The 14024-nt window shown below is 46.0% G+C and overlaps 1 protein-coding gene across 1 annotated transcript in view; it reads left to right on the plus strand.

Annotated features, from left to right (window-relative positions):
* The window catches only part of LOC140694984 (uncharacterized), an 80603-nt gene that overhangs the window by 11869 nt on the left and 54710 nt on the right, over positions 1 to 14024 (plus strand). Inside the window, exon 5 of the mRNA XM_072957977.1 lies at positions 4221 to 4439. The gene's annotated coding sequence lies outside the window, so the exon portion shown is untranslated. The remainder of the gene's footprint in view (positions 1 to 4220; positions 4440 to 14024) is intronic.

Raw genomic sequence — 14024 nt, forward strand, 5'->3', positions numbered from 1 at the left:
GCCCAGCTAGTGTGTGTTAACAGGAACAGCATCACCAGAGGCCTTGGAGACCCAGGGATATTGCAGTCCTAAAGAACTCCTGGCACAGTTTGGTTTGTATTGGTTTTTTGTTTTTCTTAAATTGTGGGACAGACTAGTGGTATAAAAAGAAAAATATTTGTCAAGAAATATTTTTTCATATAACAGCGTTATTGTGATATAGTTCACACACCATGAAGTACATCCATTTAAATGGTAAAATTCAGCAGCTTTTAGCATATTCACAGTTGTGCAACCATTATTATTCCAGAACGTTTTTATCACTTCAGAAAGAGCAGTGGAAATTAATGACCTATCCACCCCTCCCCAGTGGTGGTTCTAAAGAAATTTCTTGGCTAATCTTGACCATAAATTCACTTGTTACATTCCAAGAAAAATCTGGTAGGAATTCTAATCAGAATTGCAATGAATCTGTCTATCAAAACAGGAAGAATTAACGTCTTTATGGCACAAACTTCTTCTACCCATGAATATATTTCGGACCCTATATTTTCCTCTGTCCAGAGCCTGGCCCATGGGAAGTCCTCACTACTTGTTGGGCTTGTGAATGATGAGATTCTATACATCGTTAGTTGCAGCTGTAGCCTTTCACAGAAGAGAAAAGAAACCTCAGTGAAACAAGTGACTCACTGATGGTCAGAAAGAGTGACAGCCATTGCTGGAGTGATCCAGTGGACTTGGTGTTTACAACCAGAATTCTCCACCACCTACAGCTAAGGGGATTAGAGTGTTCTTTTATTTTTTCTTAATGGCGTTGCTTTTATTTTTACTTATTTCTTAAATTATTTTTTATTTAAGTGTAGTCAATTTACAATGTTAGTTTCAGGTGTACAGCAGAGATTCAGTTATAAACATATGCATATGTATATACATATGTTTTAGATTGTTTTTAGTATAACTCATTACAAGAAATTGAATATAGTTCCCTGTGTTATATAGCAGGTCCTTGTCATTTATTTTATATTTACTAATTTGTATCTGTTAATCCCTCCTTTCCTGCCTGCTAAATACAGTTTGCTTTCTATGTCCATGAGTCCATTTATAGGAGCACCATTTTTCCTAGTAATATATGCTCTTTGGCTGCTTTCAGTTTCAGTAATTCCATCTTATCTGTGGGCGCTTTTCTTCTGGTTGCCTTTATGTGGTTTGCACACGTGGTAATAGAGATCTTTATTTGGGAGAACTCCAGGTCTCGTGTAGTCCCTGGTACAGAATGCCCACTGAATTGATGATTGAACTGGGAAAAAAGCACAGTAAATGCTGGAATTTCCACTATGGTTGAGAATTCCAGGTTTCAATAACCTGTTTAGACAACCTTACTATTGGCTGCACCCATACTGGGTAATTTGGTGGAAATTCATGGTATGGTGGTGTAGAGACGGGACCTTATATTCTTCTTCTCTTTCTATTTTCTAACACTCATTTTCCTGGGCCTTCCAGATCCTCCCCCAGAAGTGCCCAGGGCTGGCTTAGTGCTGCACTGAGGCAATATTTGTTAATAACGCCCTTTCCTCTTCTCCTCTGAGCCTCCGTTTCTTTCTGTGCACAATGAGCGCTTAGACTAGATAAATACTTTTCAGTTTCTTTTAAAGCCATGTTTCCTTTGAGAAACAGAAAATGCAAATATCTCCTCTCAACCCAACCCTTTAGATTTTGGTATGTCCTCCAAGGAGTGACATAGCTCTTTGTGAAAAATTGATGTGATTTTGATTGCAGGTGACACAGAAAAGACTCTTCAGAGATTTATTGCAGGGAGAGGGCAGGAAAGAGGCAGTATGTGACACTTTCTAGTGTGAGCAACGGAGCAGGGACTTGGATTTAAATACGGTGTCTGACGTGGCCTCTCTCTAATCTTGTAGAATGTGATAAACTTCTCTACCTCAGTTTCTTGATGTGTCAAGTTGGGGTGATAATATTTTAAGGCTTCTGTGAAACATTATACAAATAAGACATTTGTGTCTCGGTAGAAACAAGATCTGCTAGGGATTCAGGGATTTGTTTAAAAAAAATTCTTGTCCATAGCACTCTGTCTGTGTGTATTTAGAAGTTCCTGGAGGGTGAGGGTGAGTCTAAAGTCCATTGTGGGACAGGTGGCCCATATTTCTCCGTGTCCCAGTTTACCCCCTACTCCCCAGTCCTCTTCCTCAGTCCAGGATGAAGTTCCCTAGTAGATTTACACAGAGGTCTTGTGGAAATGGCTTTTCATTTTATTGTTTCACCAAGAAGGGCTGCCATCATGATCTCTGTGGTCAGGTTTTGAAGGGCTGCCATCATGATATCTGGTAAGAATTCTATGCAATTTGGAGTTCCAATTTAATGAAAAGAAAAAAATTACAAATAGAAAATTAGAACAAGGGTGGTGACAGGGGCTCTTTTAAGTGGACACCATTAGCTTTGTTAGCTTCAGGTGCTGTGGCCTGTTGCCACGAGGACCCATCCTCTTGCTCTGAAGTTGGAGGGACTAGTGGGCTCAGTTGGAATGTTAACTGAGTGTATCTCATGGGCTGGGCATTGTCCTATTTGTACTGTGTGTTCCTTATTTGAGACAGTGAGCTCACCTAACTTCGATAACCTCTTTAAAATATTAGACTTTTAATTTTGAGATGTAATGTAGATTCCCATGTGGTAGTAAGAGATTATATGGAGAGGGCCTATGGACCCTTTGCCCAGTTTTCTTAATGGTTCCATCATGCAGTGTTGGGGTACAATTCATTACTGACTCACTAACAATTTGAGGTTTGTGTTATTGCCCTTATTTCTATTCACGATTAAACTGGGGCTTCGTGAAGCACGCAGGCCTGTCCAGGTCACCCACATTGTTAATGCAGAGTCGGGTGAACGTGGGCTTGGGATTTCCAGGCAGTACCATTATGATGGTTTGTGGCAGGGAGCAGCATTCACTTTGCTTGTTTATTCATTCATTCAACAAACATTTATTGAGTAAACTCTGTGGGTCAGATGCTTTCATAGAGTTATCTGATTCTTCAGCAGTACTGAGAATCAGGTAATGTTTATATTTTTTAATCTGAGAAAATTAGCTCTGAGAGGTTATAACCTCCCCAAAGGAAGTATAACTCATAAAGGAGGGATAGAACATGTGTACAGTCACCTCCTTTTATGCAGGTGGTACCCTATGCATTTTACATTTTCAAACATCCGTAATCCAGATATATTCTTGTAAGGCAAGGCTTTTTTTTTAATTGAAGTATAGTCAAGTTTACAATGTTGTGTCAATTGCAAGGTGTTTTTTGACTTTTGAATTAAAAAATACTTTTTCAGGAGGGAAATTAGGTGTATTTATTTGTTTGATTTTTTAAAATGAGGTACTGGGGTTTGAACCCAGGACCTCGTACATGCTAAGCATGTGCTCCACCAATGAACAGTACCCTCTACCCCAAGGCAAGTTTTCTTATCCATTATTATGAAGCTTAGGAGTTCAAATAAATTGAATAGGAATCCAGATCTTTTGATCCTACTGTGGTCCTTCTCTTTATATTCTGCTGAAGGGGGTTGGGGAAGCATTTCCTTTGTTCATTTCTTTATTCAGCATTTTTGAGCAGTGACTTTGCATCAGGGCCTTGCTAGGTGCTTGGAAATAGAAAATAAGAAATGACCTTTCTCTGCAGAGGCAGGAAGCCTAGACCAAAAGCTGGGTAATGTGATCCGAGCTACAGTAGCCATATGCAGACTCTGAGGACAAACTGTACCCTTGGATTTGCTTTGGCTTCCCTTGTCTTCTGGCTGGTACACACCAGGTCACCGCAACCCAGATGGGCCCGTAGCACACAGCAGAGAATGTACCTCGATCTCCTCTCCCCTCTCGGCAGGGCCTGCAACATGAGCATCCCTGACTACGTGCAGTGTGCTGAGGACCACCAGACTCGTCCCGTTGTGGTCCAATCCATAGAGATCATCTCAGAGGAGAATTTCTTTTGCATCTATCAGCTACTCACCTCGGTTAGCCATATCAGCCCTTGTGGCTCCCAGTGGACACTCTGTATCCACTACAGGCACCGCTATGTGCCCGAGAATCGGTGGAGCGTCTTCCAGAAACACCCCAAGGTCGTGGGCCTTGTCACCATTACCGAATGTCTCTCTGCCAAGGCCTTCGAGAAGCTCCACATGCAGAGGAGCTGTATGGTGCATCGCTTAATGACTCTCAGCTTTTTGTCTTTGTGCAGCATGGGGAGGTAGCCGAGCAGACACGCACCGACGTTGCCTTCAATCTAAGAGTACTGCAGGGTGGTGGAGAAGAGGATCGAGGACTTCACTGAGTCACTCTTCATCTTGCTCAAGTCCAAGTGGCTGGATGGTGGCCCCAAGAATTCTGGGGACAAGATCCCCCTCCCCTGCATCCCGTTTGAGAAGGAGGACTTCATGGGACTGGACACAGACAGCAGGTAAGTTTACCTGGAAGCCAGTCCACCTTGGCTGTGTGCTGGATTGCTTCCCTACATCCAGAAAGGGATCAGCAAGGAAGAAGTCAATCTTGTAGCCAAGGGGGGAGGGAGGTGCAGCCCGCCGGTTTCCAGACATTTCAAAGTGAATCCGCCTTTATTTCAGAGAGATCCTTTTAGGGTTAGTGTGGACACTTACTCCTGCTTTACAGCCAGGAACATGGTGGGACCCCTGGAGTTGCTGTCCAATAAAGTAGCCAAAGCCACATGCTAGGAGCACTGGGGAGGAGGCTGGACTCAGCTGAGATGTACTGTAGGTCAAATGCACATCAGACGCTGAGGCTTGTCTAGTAAAAGTACATAAACTATCTCTCTACTTCCTATATTGATTACATGTCAAAATAATAGTATTTTACATACAGTAGATTAAGTAAGATCTGTTCTTAAAATCACATTCTAGTATTTGTTTTTTGTTTGTTGGTTTGTTTCTTTGTTTCAAATTTTAAACGTGGCAACTGGGAAACTTTCTTTACATGGCTCTCATTTCATTTCTGTTGCGCAGCCTGTCCTGGTACATGCTCATCCCTTTGCTTATAGATGAGATGCTGAGCCCCGAGAGGCAGAACGAGGCGCTGGTTGAGCTGCGGCTGGAGCCGCTGTCACCTGCCTCCCAGGCCCAGCACCTTTTCAGCTCAGGCCGTCTCTTCCTGCCCGACAGCCACCATGCCAAGTTAGGACATCAGAAACACCGCCAGGGACTTCCTAATGAACTCCTTATGCAGGGAAAGGCGTATCACGGTGTATGGGACAGAGCAGGGAAATGTTCATTCCCACTGTGTCCCTGTGATTAAGTCAATGGCCCCACTTTGCCTCGGAAGTACAGATGAGCTCTTCTGGGCTGCCTACCCCCCACCTTCTGCTCTGTTTCCCCGTATATCTATCATGTTTTCCCTCGGGCTGAAGAGGGTGAGATGCCTTTGCCGAGACGTGGTCCCCCTTTGCTGGGGTGAGTGAGGGAAGCTGTGTCCCCCCGGCCTACGGCCTCGGTCCTTGAGTCTGGAGAGGGCTCATGGTGGTCCCACAGGTGGCGGTCAGAAGACCTGGCATGTGCTACCGGGCCCGCTTTGGAGGTGGTGCTCTGTGATTCTTGAACTTACCTAAGATCAGATCCTACTTTCTGGTTGTTGGTAAGTTGGAGGAGAAGATGCTAGGGAATTAATAAAAAGAATGTCTAGACCAGCCCTGTGAGTGAGAAGCACAGGGGACACTAGTCCCACCTGCGAGAGCCCACCTAGCAGGCTCTGGATGAATTTTCTGTTCCTCCCCAGAAATACCTCTATGGCTTAAGGAAGAGGAGAGGCATGTCGTGGCCATGATCTGTACTTGTCCTCACAGGGCCCTGTGATCTACATGTCCGCACTCCCCATCTGCTTCTTGGAGATGAGCTGGCATGTTTAGGAGCCTGGGCACTGCTGAGGGCATAGCTCCCAGCACCGTGCTACACAGAGTCTCGCTCCGTTCACCTCATCTGTCAACTCCTGCTGAGGCCCCAGACATTAGTCAAGTAGGTGCATCAGCGAAACCTAAGCAGGGACCACCTTCTCCCCCTGGACAGACTGGTGAGTGAGCAGTGGAAGCCTGGAGCCCTGCCCCAGCCCCCACGCCAGTGCCACTTCTTTTGTCATAGGAGGCACTGGTGACATTTTTGCTCAACAAATGCTTGTCTCTGAGTCTGCAGACCCACCAGAGAATGCCAGCTTGTTTTTGCCTTTTGAAGTCTGCCCTTGGGACTTGGCGGAGTAGCCGGATGTGTACTTAGCCCACAGTGGTTCAGCGCATTAAACCTGCCTCCTTGTGGGTCTGTCTATTCTGGTACCATAAGGGCTCAGCCAGCATCTGAACGTCATTGAGATAACGCGGCCAGTGAGCTCGGGTCAAGCACATTCTCCTCCAGTCACTTTTACTCCATTGTTTCTTTTACTATTCCACAGTCATTAATTTTTTAAACAATGCTTTGGTGCAGGAGCAGAGCCTCATTCTCTCCTGCTACTCTTGGTGGAAGTGAGTAAAACGGTTCAGACTGAAATGCGACAATAATTTGTAGCTCAAAAGCTGCCTAGTCGCTTGTAGGTCGAATTTTGGTTAGGGGAGCTGAACACGTTGTGGTCCCCCGGCAGCGCCGCTCCCCTCAGGCCCCTGCTTTCCCTTGAGCAGGAGGTGAGGTTGGGCCTCACCATCCCCGCGTCCCTGGCCTCACACACTCACATAAATTCTTGTACATGCAGTCAAAATTATTTTTGTTCTTGTGTGATTCTAATTTTCTCTTGTTCCTCTTTTCCTTTTTCTTTACTCCTTTTTCACTTGTACTGCCCAGTGAGCATGTTGTTGCTTCTGAAAATGTGGGCTGTGCACACCCTGCATTGGAAATAGCCAGATTGCCCTCCGTACAGTCTCCATCGCTTTAAAAAGCAACAACTTAACAGCTGTTTTGATCCATCTATTATCTTAGTCATTTTTTATTTTCTAATTTTTTGGAATATTTGCTTTGTTAGCTCATCACCCACTGGTGTTTGATACCTGTTGAAATCCTTGCTTTTGAGGAACATGTTTGGTCCTCCTTTTATTTGATGACAAATGCGCCCTTATTAAATTTGTTTCATTGTTTTGAAGAAGTAAGATGTGAATTGATTTAGTCGGCTGCTCAGGGATTCTTTTCATGGAGTATTTAAACTTGTAAGGTCAAACTCTGCAGCATTTTGCTCGATTCCTGCTTTTACACAAACGTGCTCAGCACGCGGTTCCTGGCTGTCGCTGTGTGACGTGCGTGACGTCGCTTCCTGGCCGGCGGTCACTGGTTAGGATGTGGCCGCCACGGAGGTGACAGCTGCAGGGGACGCTGTTGGAGGAAGAGGTCACCGTTTGGTTCTTTAATTTTTTTTTTTTGCATTCAACTTCCCCGTGCCATTTACTTTACTTTGCCTTCATAAATGGGCAGAATTGGGTCTAAAATCCATGCCACTATTTTTTCCCTTTACGAGGCTGGTTTTTCTGAGTATCAGGACAACATGGCCTTCTCCTAAGTAGCTGGCTTACCTGGATCTGTTGGGCAAAGGGACTGCTAAAAGGGCCGTAGCTTCCTCTCTGCTCCAGCCAGTGGGCATTCAGAGCTGGGTGTGTGGTTTGCCTCAGCAGCCGTGCAGACCTTCCTGCCTCGGCCTTTACTTTTAACCCATGTTGGCAGTAAAGAGCTGAATCCGTTTCTGTTGCAGCTGACGCCCACCACGTGGGCCCCCTAACGTGTCGTTAGTTTGTGGTAGTCAGTCCCCAACACCCCAGTCAACAATGAAGGAAGATGATTTGTCCAACCCAGGACCTTGGATTCTCAACCCTACCCTGGTTCATCTCACCTGGTGGAATTGTTTGGCCACCACCATCATGCTGACCATGAGGCCTTGTTTCTCCTTTCATGCTCTGGTCCAAATGTGGACACTTCATTTTTCACTGAATTTGTCTCGCTTGAGACAGGCCAGAATATCTGAATGAGTCCATCACATTCTGGGTGGGGAACAGAACAGAAGTAAGTGTCGCAAGTAGATGGAGTCTAGGCTGTCCGGGTTGGCAAATGCAGGCTGGGATCTGTGATGGCTGGGCTGTACACTGGACACAGGCCTTTCCCATGGCTCCTGAGAGCCCATGAGTTGAAGTGATAACAGCCTTGCGTGGGTTCCCCCATCCTCATCTGCTCATTGGCAAGTGTGTCTGCTAATTAGGAGCTCCCCCAGACCTCGGGCCCTTCAAAGCTCAGACCATGGGAGAACCTTGAGTCCCTTCTCCTGGGCCTCCTGTGTGAGAATCCACTGCCTTCTGAGGTGACCAGCAGCAGGAGATGCCTCCCCATCCAGGGAGCACCCTAGGGAGGACTGTTAGTGCACCATGCTGTGAGCTTGTGTGTTTCCGGCCATGGTCCCTACAGAACTACACTTGAGATGGGCTTATTGATGGAGATAACAGGACTGATTCCAGGGCAGGGCCTGGGGGAGGGAACAGTGGAAATTGAATGTGACCTCAGACACCTCGGTGGGTGCTGGGGCTGTTACTAAAATGGGGAGTCTGGGAGATACCTGACAGGAATGGAATTCCAGAGTAAATGGTGGACATGAGGCATTTTTAAGATGCCATTTGTCATCCAAATTAGGACTTCAAAGAGGCACTCGGGTCGATGAGCCTGGGGCTCAGGTGAAGGAGCCGGACTAGAGATACACGTTGGGAGTCGTCATTCTTAGCTGGTGTTCACAGCCTTGCATGTGAATTAGATCATCTCGAGAGCTGCAGACTGAGACTGAGGGGGGCAGGGCTGTGTCTTGGTTGGAGGAAAGCCCAGACCATACAGCTTTGGTGTGTCAGTCAGTGGCGTTTGCCATTTTCAAAGCAATGCCAGTTATCCTTAAGGGGCCAGGGGCTGGGCAGGGCCAGCCAGGAAGAAATCTGAAGGGAGGGTCGTGGCCACGTGTGCGTCTTGGGAAGGTGCAGAGGCTGCAGGGTACGGGAGGGTAGACTCCTCAGAAGCTAGAGTTGCAGTGAGGAGTGGGGAGAAGTTAGTCACAATCACCTGTGAGGGAGGGAGGGAGGCCTAGGGAGCCCCACCTTACCGGACTCGCTTTCCCATGAACAGAAGGCAGTCAGACAGAGGATCTGAGGTGAGAAGGGATGGGCACTGGGAGGGGAGCCAACCTGGAGAATGGTGCTTGCAAAATTCTGGAATAGTCTCCCTGAAAAATAGAGTTAAAAATACCCAGACTCTTAAGAACATTGTTAGTGACTTGGGAGGAGGCAGTTGTTTTTCTGGCCTCCTAAGGGTAAGGCATGTATCCAGGGATACACAGAAGATACGGGCAGTCTGTTCCGGGGGCTTGATCGTTACCGGGGGAACAGTGCAAGTTTAAAAGGGGAGAAGGGCAGCGGAGGGAAACTAGCCAGGCCCCGTGTCAGGTACCAGTCGGCCGCCCTACTTGCGTGTTTCATTCACATCCATGCCTCCCAGGTGGGCGGTGGCAGCCCCCTTTTGGGGATTGGGAAGCCTTCTCAGAGGGGTTAAAGAATTGGTCCATTTAGCGACTAGTAAATGCTGTAGCAGGATTCAAGCAGGGCCTTGTCAGAATTCAAGGGCATGTTCTCTCTACTGTTTCCAGTACTTCCCTGTTATACCTGGAATGGTGAAGTGGGTCAGTTTTGGAGCCTTTCAGAAAAAGTATGATTTAAGCGCCTCTGGACTGTTTCACAAAGCTCAGCATTCTTTGATGGTTCTGAAGCACGCAGTGATTTTCGTCCCAGAGAGGTAACGTCTAACTCCTTTGATGATGACGTGGTTGCAAATGGTGTACAGGTGCAAAACCAGACTTTGCAGCTTCTGAAGGGAAACTCTCCAGTTCTCCCTTGGTCGGCTTTCTTCCACGGGATGTAACTGTGCTGCAGCGTAGGCCTGAGCTTTCCATATGGAGTGAGAGTTTAATATCCGATGTTAGCATAAAACGGTCAGATGAAGAAAATCGAAGTTGACAATTTATTTTTGGGTTTCATTAGTCAAGATATACTATCAGTTAATGGCCCATATAGCAAATGAAATTGAGTACAGGACATTGCATTTCTTACTTTCTATTTAGAGTTCTCTTACAGAATAATGTTGCCTGCTTTGGAACATCAGCTCCACCACTCACGGCACCTATCAGTGTGTTGGTGTGATTGCATTTACAGAGTGAATGTAATCTGGGCTTCCTCAGCCCCAAACACTTCAGTGCAGAATCACGGGCTGTAGACGTCTGTTAGTCACGCAAATACTTCTAAAATTATATGATTCCAGAAAAGAAAGAAGAGAGAGAGAGAGATTGCCTTTATCAAATTTCCTTTCAGTTCTAAATGAAAACTGTTGTTGAGCAGCTCTGGTTTCCTTTGGATAAGAATATATACATTTCTTTGCATGTAACCTGGGTTTTGGGCTAGAACACCAAGTTCTTGCTGTCCACAAGCCACAAAAATAGTAGCCAAATGGCACACGTGTGAAATATTTTATACTTTTTTCTGAGAAAGTATCCTTGAATTTGGGACTTGGGCTGTGATTTCTGCTTTTTGATTCCCCCACCTGTCTTGTAATCTCTCACTCCTTCCCACGTGGTTCCCAAGTGTTCGTGGTCTCAAAGGAGCGGGCAAACACCCAGTTGGTCACCATGTACTGCTGCTATAGATAGAGCCCAGACAAGACTTAAAGGACATTATCAGAGAGAACTTCCTGGAAGAAATGGGCTGTACATTCAGTTGTGAGGACAGAGTAAGAGTCAGCCAAGAGAAGGAGTCAAGAATGTGGCTCAGGTCGCAGGTGCAGCCCGGGCAGAGGCCTGGAGGCTTTTGGCGTGGGGACCCGGGGAGAGTGCCCTGTGCGGTCCAGGGTGGAGGGAGCCCCTGCTGGGGAGGACACTGGAGAGAGTCCGGGGTGTAGGGCTTTGGAAGAAGTTGAGTTTTACTAGAACTGACACAGTAGGCAGTGAAGGGTGTCAACAGAAGTGACCCTCAGGGAAGGTACTTCTGGTTTTGCTTCTGATATACTACAGACAAAAGGGTCGGGACGGGTGAGAGCAGGTATGTCTGTCCCTTTGAGATCCAACCCGTCATTCATTTATTCATAACACGTGCACTTCAGTGAGTCTAGGGGAGAGAGAGTGTAGCCACATAAATAAGCAAAATGTATTTGCTTCTTGAGAGCTTAGCGTTGTCAGTTAGCCTAGAATGTTCTAGGAAGAGAGGAACAAATTGTGGAGGTTGGAGGGAGGGAAGGCTTCCTTGGGAAACAGTCAAAATGAACCTGGAGGCAAGTGGGAAGTAGGAGCAGGTCAGGGGGCTCCTGAGGTCACTGGGGACCTATGTACTGAGATGAGGCTGGGCGAGCAGGGTCTGGGGTGGGGCTAGAACTCTACCAGGGAGCCTCTGAACTGTTTGAAGTGGGGTTGATGTAATCAAATTTGTGCTTTGGGAAGGCTGTCGTGGCTTTGTGTGTGTGTGTAGCGGGGAAGAGGTGGAGGGTGCCACCAACTGGGGGATCATTTGAAGACCATTCACAGGCTGGGATATGGGCTTCGGGGCTACTTGGGGACGGCAGGGGCAGTGTGGATGCCAGCTTTTCTTATGGGGGACTTGTTAGCGGGGCTGCCCTAGAGGCACCTTGTGGCTGGAAGAAAACTGATGGAGGCTGCCAGGGGGACATTCCTCTTCTCTCTTTCCATGCCTAGTGTGATTATCTTAGCTCAGCCAACATTTGGAACAAAAGAGCTAATCTCCAGGGTTGCCCAGGCCTTTGTAGAGCTCCTTCGAGTGAGATCTGATAGGATTTAGGTTTGTGTTCAGATCTGGATGTTCACTTAGCTAGAAACGTCCTGTCATTTCGATTTCCATAGGGGTTTTTATTCCTGATAAAGATTGCTTTCTTGGTGAGAGGAAAATTATTACAGCTGTTGTCTTTTTCAAAAAAAATCATATGTTTTAAGAGCTTTAATATTCAAAAGAATAGGAATATATAAAATATTTAAGGAAGTCTTTGGTGTGGTTTCTTTGCTTTCTGAGCTAATGTGGACTTAGAGCCTTTGTATTACTTAATAGCACATCCTTGTCAGTATTTAAAGAGCTGTTAGTGAGCACCCCAGGCCCCACCTCTCAAAGAATCGTTAAAGTTTGCTCTGAAATAGTGAGGTCATAAACGTCTTGTTTTCAGAAATCAAAAGGTTTTAAATACGCACCATAGCTCCATTTATAAAATAATAATAAGTTCAAAATTAAGAAAATGGAGGATAATTGATTTTTTTTAAAGCCTAAACATAAACTTTCTTGTGCTAATTTTGCAACTGGAAATTTTGAAAAGAAAAATCCTACTGCAATATCATCTACGTGGTATATATATATGAGTTTCACGTTTGAAATGTAACTGCGCAGTGATTTTCAAAGTCAGGAGCATTCCAGCTCAAATACTGGCAGTGGTGGCTGCTGGTTTTCAATGGAAGAGCCTAAATTTGCCTTCTTAGCTTTTTTTTTTTTTTGTACTGAGAAGGTTGAGTAGTGCTTTGCCAGCATGATTTTCGGGCAATTTGAGGGCAGCTGTCGTGTTCCAGCAGTGAGATATTTCCATGCATTTTATTTTCTGGACATCACCAGGGCACATGTGGGGTTTGTGCCTGCAGGCTGGAATGCTGCAGGACTCCCTAATCCATCACCATTATGTCCTGGTGCTGCTCCGGTCAGTGAATGATTTTCTGTGACTTGGAGGTAATGTGGTCTGATGGTGATGATCAGACGTGCAGTTAAATGCTATTAATTGAAATAAGAGTAACCTAGAAACATTGCTCTAACAATACAGGATGAGGGAGGAGGATTGGCTGAGCTGCTTGCAGTGGGATGTCTTCTCAGGTGACTCCCTCACCGTGATTCCTGCCAATATCCGCCCCAGCCCTGCACGGTAGTCCTGCCGAAGCAAGCAAGCACTTTGCTCAGAAACGCACTGAATTTCCTTGCGCCTCTGTTTGTTGGCTTTTTTTTGAAAACACATTTTGCCCTTTGCTTAAATGCCATCCATGCTAGTCACCCCTTACACTCATTCTTCTGGACCTCGTCCATACATAGCTGCTGAATGGATGAACAGAATGTAGTATCTCCATGTAGTGGAACATTATTCACACGTAAGAGTGAATAAAAAAGAAAAAAAAAAGAGGAAAATGAAAAATGCCACCTGTTTTGGGAAGTCCACCCTGACTGTTCAACCCACACTTTTCCCTTTGAAACACAATCACTTATGCTCCACTCTACTCTTTTTGATAGTACTTACCACCTTCTAATAATCTTTAACGTTTCCAAAAAAAATAAAAAATAAAGAGATGCTGATGCCACTTCAAAATATACAAGCCTTGCTAACAGCATGTTAATTGAAAGGAAGCAGACACAAACGGCCAGATATTGTTGATTTCAGTGATCGGAAAAGCCCAGAAAAGGCACATGCAGAGGCAGAGAGCAGGTGATGGTTGGAAGGGGCTGGGTGGAGGGGGATTACGGAGTGAATGCTAGTGATAGGGGGATTCTTTTGGGCTGATGAAGTGTTCTGGAAATAGAAGGTGTTGAGGGCTGCACAACTGTGATTGTGCAGAAGACTGCTGAGCGCTGTGTCTGGGAGTGCCTGTTGTTGGGGCATCTTTATTTTGTTCACATCCTGCAATGTGAAGGGCCATCTTCTGCTGTGGTCATTCTACTCCTGTGAGTGGTGAGGGTCAGGACTTTGTAGAGTCCTGTTTCTTTTCTCCCTCTGGCTGAGTGTAGGCAAAAAAATTTAAGCCTGAGAAAGTGCTCCATCTACAGAAATGTCTTTCAGTTTTGCCTGGTGTAAAAATCTTGAGAGCTTTTAACCGTTGAGGCTAGTCTGTGGGGGTAAATAGCCTATGAAGCCTGGGTGAGCCCGGGAAGAGCCGCGCTTCCCTCCCAGACACGGGTGGGGATTTCACCCCCTTTCAGGCAGTGAAGGGCCCAGACCCGTGGGCAGACTTGACAATCGTGAAAATTTAC

The sequence above is a fragment of the Vicugna pacos genome, unplaced genomic scaffold, assembly GCF_048564905.1.
Source record: "Vicugna pacos unplaced genomic scaffold, VicPac4 scaffold_116, whole genome shotgun sequence".
NCBI classification, from domain to species: domain Eukaryota; kingdom Metazoa; phylum Chordata; class Mammalia; order Artiodactyla; family Camelidae; genus Vicugna; species Vicugna pacos.